Below are 18,188 nucleotides of genomic sequence, written 5' to 3' on the forward strand. Positions count from 1 at the left end.
TATAGAGCGTGCCCAACCCAGGTTCTGGAATGGGCTTCCAATGCTGACACATTCAGAGGAGCACAGCCAAAGTACAGATGAAGAGGGGAGACTGGGGGCTGAGGGAGCTTCAAGGAGGCCCAGCTTGCAACCAGGGTTGTACTAGCCCCAACACTCCTACAACTCCAAAGTAAAAACCGTTTTCCTCGTTGCATTTAATACAGGTGTGTATCCATCTCGGTGGGAGACAGTTTCTATCACCAAATTCAAGGGCAATTTACTGCCCAGAAGCAAACACAAATGACGGTGTACATGGTGAATGTCGTTCATAAAAAAGAAAAAAGATCAGAGAAATCCTCATATCCCTCTTGTGTGTTCCTTCTAACAATCCAGCATTTGAGGTGCCTTTAGTTTCCAGTTCATCAAAGACTAAGCTGGTATTTTGAAACATTATCAATACCGAATTCTACTTCAACATCAGAGAAGAAACTGTGATGAGTAATTCTGTGACAGAAACTCCTAAAGCACAGATCACTCAACCTTGTTTCTGTCTGAATATGCAGCAAGAAGTTTAACAGATACATTTTTGTCATTTATTGCAGCTACAGACAGTTTGGAGCCAGGCAATGTCCTCTTGCTGCCTCCCACCCTTCAGAGCAACCTTGTAGTCTGTTTGCCTTTGCAGACACTTTCTCTTTAAAAGAGTTTGCTTTTCCTGAACTTGCTGCTCCACAGGGGAGGACCAAAGAAGAAAGAATTGCTTAGCAAAAGTACTGCTTACAAAGTAGCTGCAGGAATTAGCGCCTAGTGCGTAATGGCTGTGTTCTGGTATTAGGCTAAATAAGTTCGGATTTTGCTTTTGCCTGTAATTCTCCAACATCCCCTTGACATAGGTACTGTAATTATGCCCATTTACAGTTGAGGCAAAAGAGGCTTTAGTGTGTAATTCAAGGGGCCTGGACTTACACGTCTTCATACTTCAGAAGCTAAGATCCCAGATCTGACAAACAGGCTGGGATAGCGGCTTCTGGGTGGTTCTCTCCACCTTAGCTGATGTTAGCTAAGCAACCTCGTAGATTTAAGACAGAGTCACCACAACCTAGTACCCTGCATGGAGCGCTCTGTTGAAAGGACTCTTTGAGTCTAGGTGACTAGGATTAGGAGTGATGTGAAATCAATATCTATGTAAATTTTCCTCATCTTCTCCAGCTATGAATGTATAAACAAACCACATTTTTACAGTCCATGGATTTTTCTCACCCATTCCACTGACTGATATTTTTACTGTCTGTCTCAGCTCCCTAGTGCTAGGATTGCCAGCATTTGTTGCCATGCCTGTTTTTGTTTTTGTTTAATGTGGGGTTTTTGCTGTTGGTGTTGCTTCTCTCTCTCTCTCTCTCTCTCTCTCTCTCTCTCTCTCTCTCTCTCTCTTGTGTGTGTGTGTGTGTGTCTGTCTGTCTGTCTTTCTCTCTGTCTTTCTCTCTGTGTTGGTCTCTCTCTCTGTATCTCTCTCTCTCTCTCTCTCTCTCTCTCTCTCTCTCTGTGTGTGTGTGTGTGTGTGTGTGTGTGTGTGTGTGTGTGTGTGTCACAGTGCATGTGTGGTCAGAGGACAATGTTCTCTCCTTCCACCACGTGGAGTCTAAGAATGGAACTCAGCTAGTCACCCTTGGTAGTAAATGCCCTTCCACACTGAGCCATCTCACAGGCCCAAAGCCAGATTTTGCTGTGTGTGTGTGTGTGTGTGTGTGTGTGTGTGTGTGTGTGTGTGTGTTTTACTTATACAAATAACTCTACCTCTATGGAACAAGCTCTTATCTCTATACTACATGCAGGCAAAGCATTTACACACATAAAATAAATAAATCCTTTTTGTCTTTTTGGGTTGTTTTTGTTTGTTTTTTTAAGAAAAGAGCTGGGTGTTGGTGGTACACACCTTTAATCCCAGCACTAGGGAGGCAGAGGCAGGTGGATCTCTGTGAGTTCTGGTCAAGTCTGGTCTACAAAGCAAGTTCCAAGACAGTCATGGCTACACAGAGAAACCCTGTTTTGAAAACAAACAAAAAAAGAAGAAAGAGGAAGGTAGGAAGGAAAGAAAGGAAGGAAGAGAGGAAAAACTATGTATGACTGATAGAGAAGAGGTCAGATTTCTTATAATTAATTAAATATTCATGCAAATGTATGCCAACAAAGGCCAAGTGTCGTTCATTTGGCACTGAATACTGTGTAAATGTGACAGAATTTATTTTTGTTTTTTTTTCATTATAAGGGGAAAGGAATGTGTTTTTTAGAGATCTCTCAGGGGGTTGCTTCTCATCCTCTTGGGAGAGTTTTCTGGGGCCCATCTGCAAAAAAATTCAGCCAAAATCAGAAGTAAAGAAAGGTGATACAGCATTTAGTTTTGGAGAGTTATTGAAGCAGACCAGGGAAGAAGACTCAAAATGGTGAGAGCACTTGCTGCACTCTTCCAGAGGAAACTGCTCACAGCTGCCTATAACTCCAGCTCCAGGGGGTCCAACACCCTCCTCACACTTGTACAAACACACACACACATAAAAACAATAAAAATTAAAAAATATTTAAAAAGAACATTATTAGTGAGGCATCCCAGCACTCAGAAGGCAGAGGTAGCAGGATCTCTTGTGAGTTTGAGGCTGGCCTGGTCTACACATAGAGAGTTCCATGTCAGCCAGGGATACATAGTGAGATTCTGTTACAACAACACTCCACAAAAATCCCTACAGTGAATCCAATTTTAGACACCTTGATCCCAGAGATGCAGGGCACTCCTGTGATCCCAGCACTCCTGAGGCTAAAGCAAGAAGGAGTCTGAGACAGTAGGGGAAAGATTAGGAGCCTAAGGCCAGTCTGAGACACACAGCAGTTTTAAAAACAAGAAAAAAATCTAAGTGCTGACCAGTTTTTATGACATCTTGACGCAGGGTAGTCATTCAGGAAGAGGGAACTCCAACTATAAAAATGCCTCCAACAAATTGGCCTGTGGACAAACTGGGCAGTACCATTTGTGGGCAGGTGACCAAGTGAGCCCTGTGGAGCAAGCCAATAAGCAACTTCCTCCATGGCCTCTGCTTCATTTCCTGCCTCCAGGTCCTGCCTTAACTTCCTGCCCCAACTTCCCTGGATGATGGACCTCAAGCTGTAAGATGAGACAAACACTTTCCTTCCCAAGTTGCTTTTTGTCATGGTGTTTTGGCCCAGCAGTAGAAACCCTAACCAAGACAGCAGTTAACTTGACCACCCAAGTCTCTTTGTCCCTGTTATCTCTTTCCCTTTTTCTGCATCAATGCAAATTGGTTTTTCCTTTTTCCCCTTCCCAGCCTATCTTCTAGCCCTTCCTCTTTCTCCCATCCCAGCCCCTCTCCTTCCCCTGTCCTTCTCAGTCTCTTCTATTTTCTTCCTTCTGTAGCTATTTCTTGAATTAATCCTCAAACTAAATGAGTTCTTTCCCTCAAACCTCTGACTTTCCTTGCCACAAGCTGTCCCTGCATCGTCCGGTGCAGAGTGGGTTCCCTTGAAGTTGCCACTGGTCTTAAACACACACACTGAAGAATTTTAACTCTCAGTAATTCCAGCTTCCAGAAGAAAACAAAGAGGTAAACAACAGTATTCTACTCATGGATTGCAAGTGTGGGAATGCCCATGCAGGCGTTTCTTCAGGGTACCTTGTACATTTTTCTGGAGTGACACACACACACACACACACACACACACACACACACACCACACACACACTTTTCCTCCCAGCCTGCCAGTTTCCAAATAACTGACATGGAGACATATATTAATTGTAAATGCTTGACCAATAGCTCAGGCTTGTTACTAGCCAACTCTTACATTTAAATCAACCCACATTTCTTATCTGCCCTCTGCCCTGTGGCTCATGGCTTACTACCCCATTTTCTACAAGTCCTGCTTCCTCCGCATCTGCTGGCATCTCCTGAGACTCTGCCCCTCTTCTCCCCAGCATCCTTAGTTTGCTTGTCCCACCTATATTTCCTGTCTGACAACTGGCCAGTCAGTTTTTTTTTTTATTAAATGGATTTGAATGACAAATATATACAGTATACAAAAGGATTATGCCACAGCAGATACAGAATGTTTTTATTGGCTCATTTTTCAGAGGACCCGGGTTTGGTTCTTAGCACTGACATGATGGCTCATCACCATCCATAACTTCTATTCCAGGGGATCTGACACACTCTTCTGATATCCTCGGGCACGGTCCAGGACAGCCTCCAAAGCCACAGAGAAACCCTGTCTTGAACACCCCCCCCCCAAAAAAAAGACCTGGGCAGCTATTTTAGAAGAAGACATGTTATAGTTCCTAATTATTGTGGAATACTTGGCTTATAGTTTTATTTTTCTGAGATCTGTTTATTTTTTTCTAACAACTGTGCTTGAATTATAAAGGCTCCAGGAGAAATTTTATGGGTGATTCCTGTTTTTAAAATGTTTATTTTATTTAAAAGTTTATTTGTTTTATTTATGGGTATATGTGTATGTGAAAGTGTGTGTGTGTGTGTGTGTGTGTGTGTGTCTGCATGTGGGTATTAAGTGTGTCTTCGTGTGGGTATGTGTGTGTGAGTGCCAGTACCTACAAGCCAGAGGGGTGCCATAGATCCCCTGGAGCTGGAGTTATAGGCACTGCCATATGCCAGTTAGCCCTTGAATTACTGTAAGGTTAGCTGTCCTGGGCTAGCAACAAATGTGACCAGTAAAACCAGGAAGAAAGCAGTTGTATATCTGCCTCATTTTTTGGTATGAACAGCTTGGAAGATATATGTATTTAAATTAAACCAGCACACTTGAGTTAAATTTATTTACCAAAGATTGTTGAAGTTCATGTGAACAGAGAAAGTTTTTGAGTTAGTTTCTATCTTTTTTAGAGCTTTGAGAATACTTTTTTTTTTTTTTTTGGTTTTTTGAGACAGGGTTTCTCTGTGGCTTTGGAGTTTGTCCTGGAAGTAGCTCTTGTAGACCAGGCTGGTCTCGAACTCACAGAGATCTGCCTGCCTCTGCCTCCCAAGTGCCTGGGATCAAAGGCGTGCTCCACCACCACCTGCCGAGTTGAGTTGTTTTTTTTTTAATTGTTCCATTTTTACTTATTTTTTGTGCTATGTGCAAGAGTTGGGTCTCTCCTACAAACCTGTGGGTCCAGGGATCGAACTCAGGTTGTCAGGCTTGGTGGCAAGTGCCTTTACCTGCTAAGCCATCATATTGGCCCAATGCTGAGGTTTGAAACCTAGCAGTTATACACAGACCTAGTTTATGTCTTGAGTAGATGGAACAAATTAAGATCAATCACTCACTAGAAACTTTCTCTTCAGGCTGTGGGTCAGGAAAGATTTAAGATTTCTCATTTGCCAAATTTTGCTGCCATTGTTGTTTTGTCTTTGAGATGAAGTCTCATTGTGTAGCCTAGGCTGGCCTGGAACTCCTGTGCCTCTGCACTCCAGGTTCCCAAATTCTGGGATTATAGACATGTACCACTATGTCCTTTGCCAATTAAATTTGATTTGATTTGATTTGATTGTGTGTCTGTGTGTGAGTATGTACGTGGGGGTGCAGTTTCTCAAAAAGACCAGAGAGGGCATCAGATCACCTGACACTGAGATGGAGTTACAGGAGGCTGTGGACAGCAGACACTCTTGGCCACTGAGCCAGCTCTCCAGTCCCTTGGTCAATTCTTCAGCAGCTTCTTTTTCTTCTGCGAAAAATCATCTCTGAAGTTTGTGCTTCCGAGGGATGGTCTTCAGATGAGATAGAGAAGAAATTTCACTTCTCAGAGGCAAAGAATACAAGTCTCTCTAAGGGGTTTGGGGGACACATTTGACTATCATGAGTCTCTCAGAAGAGTCCTATTTACCTCCTTTTTCCTAAGCATACCCAGACCACTCCAGTGTCCTCTTTTCCAGTACTCTGGCATCCTAAGATGAGCAGTGAGCTTTGGGGCTGTTTCCTGTTGTTTGTTGCAGCCCATGGTGGTCTGGTGGTCATGAATTTCCTGCCTTGGCCTCTGGAGTCATCCATGGCTCAATTTGGAATTTAAAGCTTTTGTACATAGCCCTAGGTACTTGCTTTGTTTCACAGGAGACAGTTCTGCCAGGCTTCGAGTCTCAGGCTTCCATGAGGCCAACTTCTGAGAACAGAGTTCTGAAGAAAAAAATCCTTTCAAGTATTTTATTATCAGCTTTCAGCCGGTCAAATAGTAAGGGTTCCTGGAAGTACTGAGTCTCCACCCTCCCCCTTTCATTCTTCCCTCCCTCCTTCTCTCTCTCTCTCTCTCTCTCTCTCTCTCTCTTACACACACACACACACACACACACACACACACACACACACACCCTGGTGTTGGTAACTCAAGATTTTTAGTAAGGCTTTTATGACAACCATGATATAAAAGAATTATGTTCAAACAGGGTTGTGAGGCCTGCAGCCCCTAGGATCCCCCAAGTTAGCCAAGTGTAGACACTTGGGTGGAGACCATGCACACACTCTCCAGTCTCCAGAGGAATGTGGGTTCAGTCCCCATTTGCTATTCAGTGACAGATGTAGGACAGTTGTGTGGGAAGGTACCCTACCAGCACTGGCCATACATGGAAGAAGAGGGAAGACAGAGGGGTCAGTCAGGGACTTGGGCCTCTTGTTTGTATGGAATCTATGGAGAGCTGGGGCCGTGGTTGAGCCATTGAGCTCAGATGTAGGCCAGTGCTGAGCCCCCAGCTGAGAGAGGGAGCATAGTGGCTACCGGTCACAGAGCCAGATTCTCAGGACTCAGGACAAACTAGGAGGAGGGTCTCATCTGATTTGACCCTTAACAAAGCTGTTCTATGCAGACACCAGTCTGGCCAGGACCCTTAAGTCACTAACCTAGGAAGCAGTGGACAGCAGCTTTTCGAGGCTGGGGTCTGTATCCTGCCTAAGATTCTGCTCTTTCCACAAACGACATGAAGAAATGTGGGAGGCGGCAGGAACACCTTCACATCAACAGATTCAACAGATCCCAGGCCTCAGTGGCAGAAACTCTCGTCTTATGTTCCTGGGGGCCCTGGGCTCCATCTCCTGCTCCCCTAGAAGGCCAGCTGGGTCTCTGTATGAGAACATTTCCCACAGGCTTACCCTCTGCTGAGAGAATGTCAAAAGGCAAAGACATTTTCTGTTTTTACTTCCACCAGACCTGGGGTGGGGAGTGTACCTCATTCGGACCTCTTACCTCTGGCTGGCTTCCTGTTAGGGTTCCAAATCCCACAGCTGCTGTTATAATCCCAGAGGAAGCAGGTCCCAGCCACTGAGGTCCCTTCCCAGTCACTAAAGCACAGGGGGAAGAAAGATTACACTGGAGAGGGGAGAGGGGAAAAACATTTTAGTTGTACCTACCCATGTGCACTGGTGTTCCACAGATAAAGGTGACTCATGTTGGGCCCCAGAAAGGGGCCTGTGGGTGGCAGAAGCCTGGTGGGAATGTAAAGGGGAGTGAATGAGGAATATGCAAATACAACAGTGTATGTGTGTGTGTTTGCGTGAGCGCGACCGTGTGTACACACATACACATGGGTGTAGGGGCAAGAGGTCAACTCTGGGTGTTGTTCCTTGGGTGACATCTACCTTTTTATTTGAGATAGAGCCTCTCCCCTGAATGTCTCCATGGGGCCTCAGGGATCTCTCCATCTCCATCTTCCGGGCACTGGTGCAATCATATCTGATTTGGCTTTTAAAGACACCAATGCTCTCTTCTCAAATTTTATTGCATTTATTATTTGATTATAATAAATATCTGTGGGTATCTGTGGGTACACACATGTCACAGCATGCCCATGGTGGTTAGAGGACAGTTTGGGGGAGTTGGGTCTCTCTTTCTACCATGTGAAGTCTGGCTTTCATACTCAAATTTCAGACTTGGCTGCAAATGCCTGAGCCGGCTGAGTCATCTCAATGACCACTCACACCCCACTTTTTAAACATGAGTTCTGGGGAACATAATCAACTCCTCATGCTTACGGCAAGTGCTTTGGTGATACAGCCCGAGTCGTGTCCCCAGTCCCCAGATGTGTCCCCAGCCCCAGTCTTGTCCCCAGCCCCAAACATGTCCCCAGCCCCAGACTTGTCTCCAGTCCCATACATGTCCCCAGCCCCAGTCTTATCCCGACTTTGGTTTGACGATTGTCCAGAAACTCTCCCTCCCAGCTGGGACCGTCTCCTAGTGTGTGTCCTTCAGCTCTGGGCCATCTGCTCCTACACAGAGCAGCTGCTCAGTGCTACTGTGGATCTGCAGTCTCAAAGTCACTACCTGGACACACTAAGGGTGCCCAACAGGTATGTTCTGGAGTCACATGTGTTTTGCGGTCATGTTTAGAGGTTATATGTCCCAAATCTCAATATAGACCTAGAACTGTGGCTGAGGCAATGGGGTTGTGGTGCTGGGCCCAGTTTACCCAAAGAATCAGTGCAGGATGTCACTGACCCAGGGCAAACTTCAACAGACTGAAGGGTGAGAGGGGCCCTGGGTGGTGACACCTGGCATTTTAGGACCTTCTGTGGGTTACAGCAAAACCCCCTCTTCTACAAAGGAAGTACCTCTGTTTTCCCAATGTGTTTTGTGTACAGGGGTAAATGGCAGTATGGCTAGATAATTTGCATGAGGCTTTCTCTGCTGTAACTGCTCACAAACCATGTTGCATTGGTCTCTTGGCTGCAGTAGGCTTTGTTTCATCCATTTACAGATAGGGAGGCAGAGACAGGGAGACTCCTATAGCAACTAAGAGGATAGGCCTGGTGGGGTGTGGGGAGCTCATTGTAAGTGTGGTGAGGCTGCCATCATAAAAGGCAGATGAATTCAGGCCTAGGCTGTGATCCCAATCGCTGGGGAGGCCGGTGCAGGGGGATCAAAGGCTTAAAACCACCCTGGGCAACAAAGTGAGTTCAAACCCATCTTATTTGACTCAAAAGGGTTTGGGATATACTTCCATGGTACTGGCAGTACTCAGTAAGAGTATCGAGAAAGGACAGGGCCTCAATCGTTGCGAACAGGAGAGTTCACAATGATTGAGCTGACACTAAATGTTAATTTTTAAGTACAATTTAAAAAATTTTATGTGCATGAGTGTTTGCTTACACGTATGTATGTGCAGTGTGTGTGTGTGTGTGTGTCTGTGTGTCTGTGTGTGTCTGTGTGTCTATGTGTGTGTGTGTGTCTGTGTGTCTGTGTGTCTGTGTGTCTCTCTCTGTGTGTGTGTGTGTGTCTCTGTGTGTGTGTGTGTGTGTGTGTCTGTGTGTGTGTGTGTCTCTGTGTGTGTCTCTGTGTGTGTGTATGTGTGTGTGTGTGTGTGTGTGTGTGTGTGTGTGTTTGTGTGTGTGTGCCTATGGAGGCCAGAAGAGGGCATTCAATCTTCTGGAACTGGAATTACAAAAAAATAGAGGCCACCATGTGGATGCTAAGAACTGAACTCTGATCTTTTGCTAGAGCAGTGAGCGATTTTAACTGGTGAACCTTCTCTCCAGTCCCTCAACATTAGTTTTATTGGACTCTGGGGACTTCAGAGATGAAGACAGAGCGGAGACTGAGACCTGAGTGTCTTTCTCCTGTGTGTGTGTCTGTGTGTGTGTGTGTGTGTGTGTGTGTCTGTGTGTCTGTGTGTCTGTGTGTGTATGTTTGTGTATGTGTGTCTGAGTGTGTGTGTCTGTGTGTCTGTGTGTGTGTCTGTGTGTGTGTTTGTGTATATGTGTCTGTGTGTCTCTGTGTGTGTGTGTGTCTGTGTGTCTGTGTGTGTGTGTCTGTGTGTGTGTGTCTGTGTGTGTGTTTGTGTATATGTGTCTGTGTGTCTGAGTGTGTGTGTGTCTGTGTGTCTGTGTGTGTGTCTATCTGTGTATGTCTGTGTGTGTGTGTCTGTGTGTCTGTGTGTGTGTCTGTGTGTATGTGTGTCTGTGTGTGTTTGTGTATATGTGTGTGTGTTTGTGTATATGTGTCTATGTGTGTGAGTGTGTGTGTGTGTGTGTGTGTCTGTGTGTCTGAGTGTGTGTGTGTGTGTGTGTGTGTGTCTGTGTGTGTGTGTGTCTGTGTGTCTGAGTGTGTGTGTGTGTGTGTCTGTGTATGTCTTCATGTGTTAGAGGGAGCATTCCCAGCTGAACTGTGATTAGAGGAGGCCAGGGCTAGAATAGGAATAATAGGAATAAGCCAATCCCGTAGTAAGGGCACTACCTCCTTGTGGGCTCCTGTCCTCCACAGCAGGGCACAGAGGTCTCAGGCTATTCGGGGCCAGGCTGAGAGTGCTCTGTGGAGTGTGAAATGCTGTGTTGCACAAGGACGGTTTGTCCAGGCACACATTGTGCAGCGAGTGCGCCCATGCTCCTGCCCCTCCCCTCCTCTCCTTTGTCCCCTTTAGACAACTTATTTCTGCCTTCTTGTTGCTATGTAATTTTATGCATAGATGTAAAAATCTAGGCACCACGTGTGAGAGAAGACACAGGATGTTTGTCTGGCTGAGACTAGCTTAATGTAATATGATCATCTCCAGTTGCTCCCATTTTCATGAAAATGACATAGTTTTGTCATTCTCTACAGCTGGAAAATATTCCATTGTGTCTATTTGTTGCATTTTCTTCCTCCATTCCTGTTGTTGGGTAACTAGCTCTCAGAGCCACTGCTGCGGTGAGCACTGATGTACAAGTGTCTGTCCAGCGTGTTGGCTCAAAGTCTTTGGGGTAGAAGCCAGCAGTGGTACAGACGGGTCGCGTGGTAGATCTGTCTCTAACGCCCTTCATGCTGACTCTAAAGCAGCTGAGCTGGTCTGCCTTCCCCTGGCTTTCCTCTGTCCACATCCTCACCAGCATTTGTTGTGTTTTGTTTGTTTTTGAATGGGTAAAAAGATAGAATCTCAGTGTAGTTTTGTTGTTGTTGTTTTGTTTTGTTTTTCGAGACAGGGTTTCTCTGTGTAGCTTTGGACCCTATCCTGGCACTCGCTCTGGAGACCAGGTTGGCCTTGAACTCACAGAGATCCGCCTGCCTCTGCCTCCCCAAGTGCTGGGATTAAAGGCATGTTTCACCACCACCTGGTTATTTGCTTTATTTTTATGTATGTGTATGCATGTGTGCCTGAGTGTACATATGTGCAACACATGTGTGCAGGAACCCAAACAGACCAGAAGGTGGCAAATTGCCTGGAGCTGGAGACATGGCAGTTGTAAGCCACCTGATCCAGGTTCTGGGAACTGAACCCAGGTCCTATGCAACAGCGGTAAGCCCTTTTGACTGCTGGACCATGTCTGCAGCCCCTGTGTTTTGAGTTCTTTGTATTTGAGTTCTTAGTATTTTGAGTTCTTTGTATATTCCATTATTTTACGGGTAGGGATATTTTGCCTGCATATATGTCTGTGTACCACATGTGTGCCTGGTGCCCAGGGAGGCCAGAAGGGAGAGTTAGGTCCCCTGGAACAAGAATTACAAATGGTTGTGAGCCACCATGTGGATGCTCTGAGTTATCCTGAGTTATCCCCTGGATAACACTGGTCAACCTAGCCAGTGCTAACAGCTGAACGGCTCTCCAGACCCTCTTTGTGTGTTCTAGACTGTCAATCCCCTGCCAGACATAGAGCCAACAAAGACTTCCTCTCATTCTGGGCTGTCTCTTTGTTCAAGCGGCTGTTTCTTTTTCTGTACAAAATCTTTTGCATGTCATGAAGTCTTGTTTATCAATGGGCTTCTGCAAGAGGAAGGGGTGAGGGTCAGAGAGCATGGTCTTCCTACTTCTGCTGTTTTCTCAAATGCTACCATGTGATCTGTTGAGCTAGAGTGTCCCGAGTCCCACCCTAGGAGCCACGAGTCATCCCCCTGCCTCCACACCAGGCTCTCTGGAGAAGATGAGGCTTCATCCCTCCTGGGATCTTTTCTGAGCCACCATGGACCACACCTGAGAACCCCCAAGGGGCAATGCAGGGATACCAGGTACCCAGGAAAGTTTGCACAGCCTCTCTGCAACCAGCTCCAGCATAGGCTCCTCCAGGCAGGGACAGGGCCTGGGCAGGAAACCCACAAGGACAGGCTTTGTCAGTCTGCTCAGGGTTGCTGTATCTAAGAAGGGCTGTCCCAGTGTCCCTGCCCAGTGGCAGCTGCCAAATCTCTCCCATGGGGATAGCAGGGACTTGTAATTGTTCACCTGCTGCTCAGAGAAGTTGCCGTCCCTGGGAGGGGGTGTCTGGGGAAGCTGTGCTAATTAGGCATATGGCCCCTCCTCATGGGGGCAGTAGGCATGGTACACACCTTTCAGTAAGTCCTCCACAGAGGGTAAGGGAAGCTCTTCCATCCTGTACCATATCCTGGACTTTAGAAATGATTTCCGAACAATCCCCTCCTCTGGATTTAGCTAAATTTGGGGACTTGGATTTTGAGACCTCCAGGTTCACCCAGCCATGTCCACGTTCCAGGTGGAGGCTGCCCTGCTAGAGAACACCCCTGGAAACTCTCAGCCCAGCTGACCTATTGGAATCACTGGCCCTTGTGGGGATCAAGGGAGCAACCCAGGTGCCAGGGTGGGGAGAGGACATCCAGGGTCTTCCGGGCATCTCATCAGCGGTGGAGGCAGGAACTCACACTAGAGAGGGGTCTCTCTTCCACAGAAATCCCAGCAGCCCTGGCTAGATGCTGTAGGGCCACAAAGGGAAGGAGAGTTCCCCAGTGACAGTGAGTACTTCCTGCCCAGACCATGAGCAATAAGCAGCCCACCACTCTTTTACCAAGCCCCCGTTCTTTGGGGTCCTTGGGACTCTTGAGCACACAATGCAGACTAGACTCAGATACCGCGCTAGAGAAGGAGGCTTTGCTAGTGGTTGCCATGCAAGTTAGAGACAGCGCTTCCTTGATCCTGGAGACTTGGGTCAGACTATGTGCCCACACCCACTTCCTGCCACCACCAACCATCTTTGGTGTCCCCTTGGTCAACTACCATCAGCAAGCCTTTGTAATTGCAACCGCCTCCTGTCACTTCTTTCTTTTGGAATTAGGCATGCTCAAGCTTGCTTCTGGGCCCTTAATTTTTGATCAGGGACACCTCCTTGACTAATTATTTGGCAGTAATGAGGGAGGAGAGACAAGGTTGTGAAAGTGTCCCTGAGCTTATAGAGTGAAGCTGCAAATTAAAAAATGAGGCTTCGGTAAACAGGGCGCTAATTGGATTACTGTGAAAATGATAGGTTTTGATAAAAATAGTGAAGTAGACCACAGGAAGACTGAGGTCAGAGTTAATTCCAAGAACATTGTCCAAGCTTTGCATAACACTAAAATGTGCCACTGTGTGTGCAAAACACATTTGAGTCAGTACAGCCTCCTTTGAGTCAATGCATGCAAAACGCCTGGGAGGCATGGCTGTTTCTTCAAGTTTGCCACTATCTGACTCGTGAGTCATTTTTGGAGACACCAGAACTGTCACGTGCCAACTGCTGTCCTTTCCTCGGTTGTAATGAAAACTCCCAGTGGTTTTTGTTGTTGTTTAGTTTTATTTTAAATTACGCATCTGTGTGTATATATGGGTGTGGGCATGTGAGTGTAGGTGCCCGTGAAGACCAGAAGCCTAGGAGCTGCAGTTACAGGCAATTGTGAGCTGCCTGGTGGGTGCTGGAAACCAAACTCCCAAGTGTGACAGTGCTCTTGACTGCTGAGTCATCTCCCCAGGCCCTCATTCTGTTCCCCCTTGGCCCTACGTGGTGCTTTTGAATTCTTTGAGTTTTGAGTCAAACTCATGTGTGGGCTACCTACTGGAATTAAAAAAAAAAACTCAGAAGCTTATAAAAGTTATGGTGGGAGCATCCCACTTCTGAATAGTGGGTTGAACTTTCCAAGCCCTGTTCTCATCAGGGAAGAGGAAATGTCTCCCATGCAAGAAGCTACTAGGGAAGACTGACCAAATCTCCTCACAGGGATGGGGTGAGTGCTAGCCATGGTTTCTCCTGGTGTGTCAGGGAGGTGTCAGGTTTGGATGGGGCTTCTGAAGGGCCTTAGGGACCAGATGTGTCCTGCCCTCCTCCCCTGGCCACAGTGGCACTTTATAGTCTGGATTAATTCCGGGCTACTAGCCTTACTCCCAAACCCTGGCTGGCGCCTAGCCTGTGCAAGAGCTAACAGTTTCCAGAAAACATCCACTTAGACAAATAGCACAGTACTCGAACAGCCTATATCTTTTAAATTATCAAGCTTTTATTCTTAGGATGACCCTTGTCCCATGATTACCTTCCACTGTTACCATGGTTCTTACATGGATCCAAACGCACACCGTTCCGGGTTGCAAAAGAGAACTGATTTTCACCACCTGTCTCCAAGTTCATCAGGTCAACACCAACACAGCTGCTAATTGAGCCATGTATTATAATCCCACCAAGGGGCTGATAAAAATGCCCCCTGCCAGCTTTACCAGAGTGAGGACAAACCTTTGGTTTATGAGCTGCCTGAATGTCTAAATCCAGAATGGGATTGTGAAACTGGAAAAAAAATGTATTGCACTTACACTTCATCTACCTATGCACCTACCTGTCCATGTGTCCATCCCACCCTCCCGTCTATCTGTACACAATCTATCTATTCATTTATCTGTCTATCCATCCACCTATGGCTCCATCCATTTGGTCATACCATCCATCCATCCATCCATCCATCCGTCTGTCCGTCCGTCCGTCCATCCATCCATCCATCCATCCATCCATCCATCCATCCATCCACACACAAAACCGCCATGAAAACATTCATCTCTTGCTCATTGTTGAGTGCCTGCTGTTTACTAGGCCCTGCTGTGGGACTAGAGAACCCAAGCTTTGTGAGCTCCGTGGTATCAGTTTGAAGCTGAGGTTTCTGTCCTGCAGAGTGTAGGCCTCTTGAGTTATCTGGAGGTCACTGAGCTTTCCACAGCGTGAGTCGCCCCAGGTGGAGCGCAGAAGGCAGCATCCCAAGGACATACTTTGTATTGTTCGGGGGTGGGAATAGGCCTTGCAGTGGGGCGGGAGGGGCTGTCGTGGATCTGCCACGGAGGGACCATCAGGAACTTCAGCAGGAGGGTGACTTCTAGGGATCCCCTCGTGCCAGTCCTCTGAGGCACTCCCTTTATCTTGGGGGGGACATGGGTGGCACAGTCAAAGGCACTCACTGAAAGGCACAAAGGTTTGGCCAAGATGGTGTTTAGGAGACCCAGGTCAGCTGTCGGCAGTGAGAACAGAAGCCCAGTGAACGTTCTGTCAGGGCAGATGATGAAGTGGCCTTGTCCAGTCATGAACTGTATGCTGCATAAAGCAAGCCCTCTACTGCCTCCTCCGTAAAGGGTGGTTGTAGCGTGGCAGACCTCCAGACCCACCCTCTGATCTTCATTCAGGCAAGCTTTAGTTGTTGTACAAACAAGGTCTCACCACAGGTGGTAGCTCTTCTCATGGTATTGGTGTGACAGCTACACTATCGGGATATGTGAATACTGAAATTCATGTCCAATGAGCAGCTTCAGCACAGGTGTCCATCGCATCCTTTGTTTAACGCCTGTGTGCTCTCAGGAACTGTTATGCCAGGGGTGGGACACTGACAGCCAGGACTGAAGACTCAGATGAGACAAAGGAGGAGCATTCTGGCAGTCAAGCCGGTTGGGAGGGCAGGTATCGTAACTGTGCCTCCATCTGCCAGCCTCCCTGGCCTTGGCTGTCGGCCAGGGCAGTCTCTGACCTCTGAAAGGCGTGTCCTCTGTCTTACTGATCAGAAGTAGGGCCCACTCAGGGCAGCCCTCAGTCTCAGAAGTGAGTAAATATTGACACTAGGGCTTTGGGGGCCCTGACCGTTGTCACTTCAGCATGGTGTGGATCTCTCTATTGGAAGCTCAGAGTGGCTGAGGGCTGGCTCTGAGCACAGGGCTCAGACCTGTCAGGAGCTCCCCAAGGCAGCCACATCCTAACCCCCGGGAGTATTTCCTCCTGCTTCAGGGATGGTAACAACCTTGATCATCCTGGATTATTACCCAGGCAACCCAATGCCGCCATTAAGAGAGAGATGGTCAGAGATGAAGAGAGGGTGTCACGCTGTTAGCCGCTGTTAGCCATGGTTAGACAGGTATTTCCAGGATGGAAGAGCTGGGTGCCTGGAGTAGTTGAGCGGTATGGAAGCCAGTTTGGCTCAGTTCTCCAGTCCTGTATGAGTCCTTCACAGCAGGTGAGAGCAGGCTCACTTCCACACCTCATTCACTAGCCCTGCCTGTGCGCTCATTCAGAAGCTGTCCCCACTGTCCATGGAACAAACAGGGGACAGCTTTAAATTCCACACCCAGACACCCTCCTGGGGCCTGGAGTATGGTGAGAACAGATCTTTAGCCCTGAACTCATTTCAGAGAGGTATGAAAAACGCTTGCTGAGTTCCCTGCTGAATTTCCTGTCTAGCGCTGGCCGACGGCTGCCATTGTGTCGCTGTGGATCAGGAGACAGTGTGAGATGAGGCTTGAGCTGTCATCCCTCCTCCCGCTCACCATCCCTCCTCCCACTCACCCATCCCTCCTCCCGCTCACCCATCCCTCCTCCCGCTCACCATCCATCCTCCCACTCACCCATCCCTCCTTCCGCTTACCCATCCCTCCTCCCGCTCACCCATCCCTCCTCCCACTCACCATCCATCCTCCCACTCACCCATCCCTCCTTCCGCTTACCCATCCCTCCTCACGCTCACCCATCCCTCCTCCCGCTCACCCATCCATCCTCCCACTCACCCATCCCTCCTCCCGCTCACCCATCCATCCTCCCGCTCACCCATCCATCCTCCCGCTCACCATCCATCCTCCCGCTCACCATCCATCCTCCCGCTCACCCATCCCTCCTCCCGCTCACCCATCCATCCTCCCACTCACCCATCCCTCCTCCCGCTCACCCATCCATCCTCCCGCTCACCCATCCATCCTCCCGCTCACCATCCATCCTCCCGCTCACCATCCATCCTCCCGCTCACCCATCCCTCCTCCCGCTCACCCATCCATCCTCCTGCTCACCATCCGTCCTCCCGCTCACCCATCCATCCTCCCGCTCAACATCCCTCCTCCCGCTCACCCATCCCTCCTCCCGCTCAACAACCCTCCTCCCACTCACCATCCGTCCTCCCGCTCACCCATCCCTCCTCCCTCTCATCCATTGTCCTTCAATGCAAAGGTCCCTGTAGTACAGATGCTGGGTCTCTGCCGATCCTCAGAGAACCTAGAAATAAACCAACTACTCCCAGAAGAGTCCCTGACATGAGTGTGTGTGTGTGTGTGTGTGTGTGTGTGTGAGTGTGTGTGCATGCATGTGCGAGTGTTGTGTGCGTGTATGTGGGTGTGTGTGCATGTGTGTCAGTGTGTGCCTGTGTGAGTGTGTGAGTGTGAGCGTGTGTGAGTGTGTGTCTGTGTGTGTGTGTGGTGTGTGTGTGTGTACGAGTGTGTGTGTGTGTGTGTGTGTTGGGTGTATGTGTGTGTCTGTGTGTGCATGTGTGTATGTGTGGTATGTGTGAGTGTGAGTGTGTGTGTGTGAGTGTGTGTACGAGTGTATGAGTGTGTGTGTGTGTGTGTGTGTGTGTGTGTGTGTAACATGCCCCAGCTCTTGGGCCTTGGGTCCTGGAAAGAGAGAGATGCAGGGACGAGGTCAGTGACGGGCATCTTCAGCCACCTCCTTCCCTGAGGTGTTGCCCAGGGCCTGTTGTCCTACAGAGGTTCTGCCACCTGTTACACAGTGCTCAGACTTGACCACTTGTAGGCAGAGATTTCCATTAGGACCACTGGTCAGTTCCCAAATAATCACACAGAGACTTACTATTATTTATAAATGCCCAGCCAATAGCCTAGACTTGTTACTAACCAGCTCTTACAACTTAAATTAACACATATTTCTTATCTAAGTTCTACCACATGGCTTGTGCCTTGTTACCTCATTTTCTACACATCCTGCTTGCTCTGCACCTGGTTCTTGAGACTCTTGAGGCTCCTCCCTTCTTCCCAGCATCCTCTTGCTCTGGCTCTCCTGCCCAATCTCTTCCTGCCCAGCTATAGGCCAGCCAGCTCTTTATTAACAAGGACAGCAACACACCATCACAGTGAACAAGAGAGTTGTTCCACAGCAACCACTGTGTATGGCTTGGGTTTAGCCAGGAGAACAGGGCCACCTACCTAACCTCCCAGGTAACGTTTCCCAAACTGGCGTTTTGTGGAACTCTAGCTTCCTGCATC

Source organism: Cricetulus griseus, chromosome 2 (assembly GCF_003668045.3).
Source record: "Cricetulus griseus strain 17A/GY chromosome 2, alternate assembly CriGri-PICRH-1.0, whole genome shotgun sequence".
Lineage (NCBI taxonomy): Eukaryota > Metazoa > Chordata > Mammalia > Rodentia > Cricetidae > Cricetulus > Cricetulus griseus.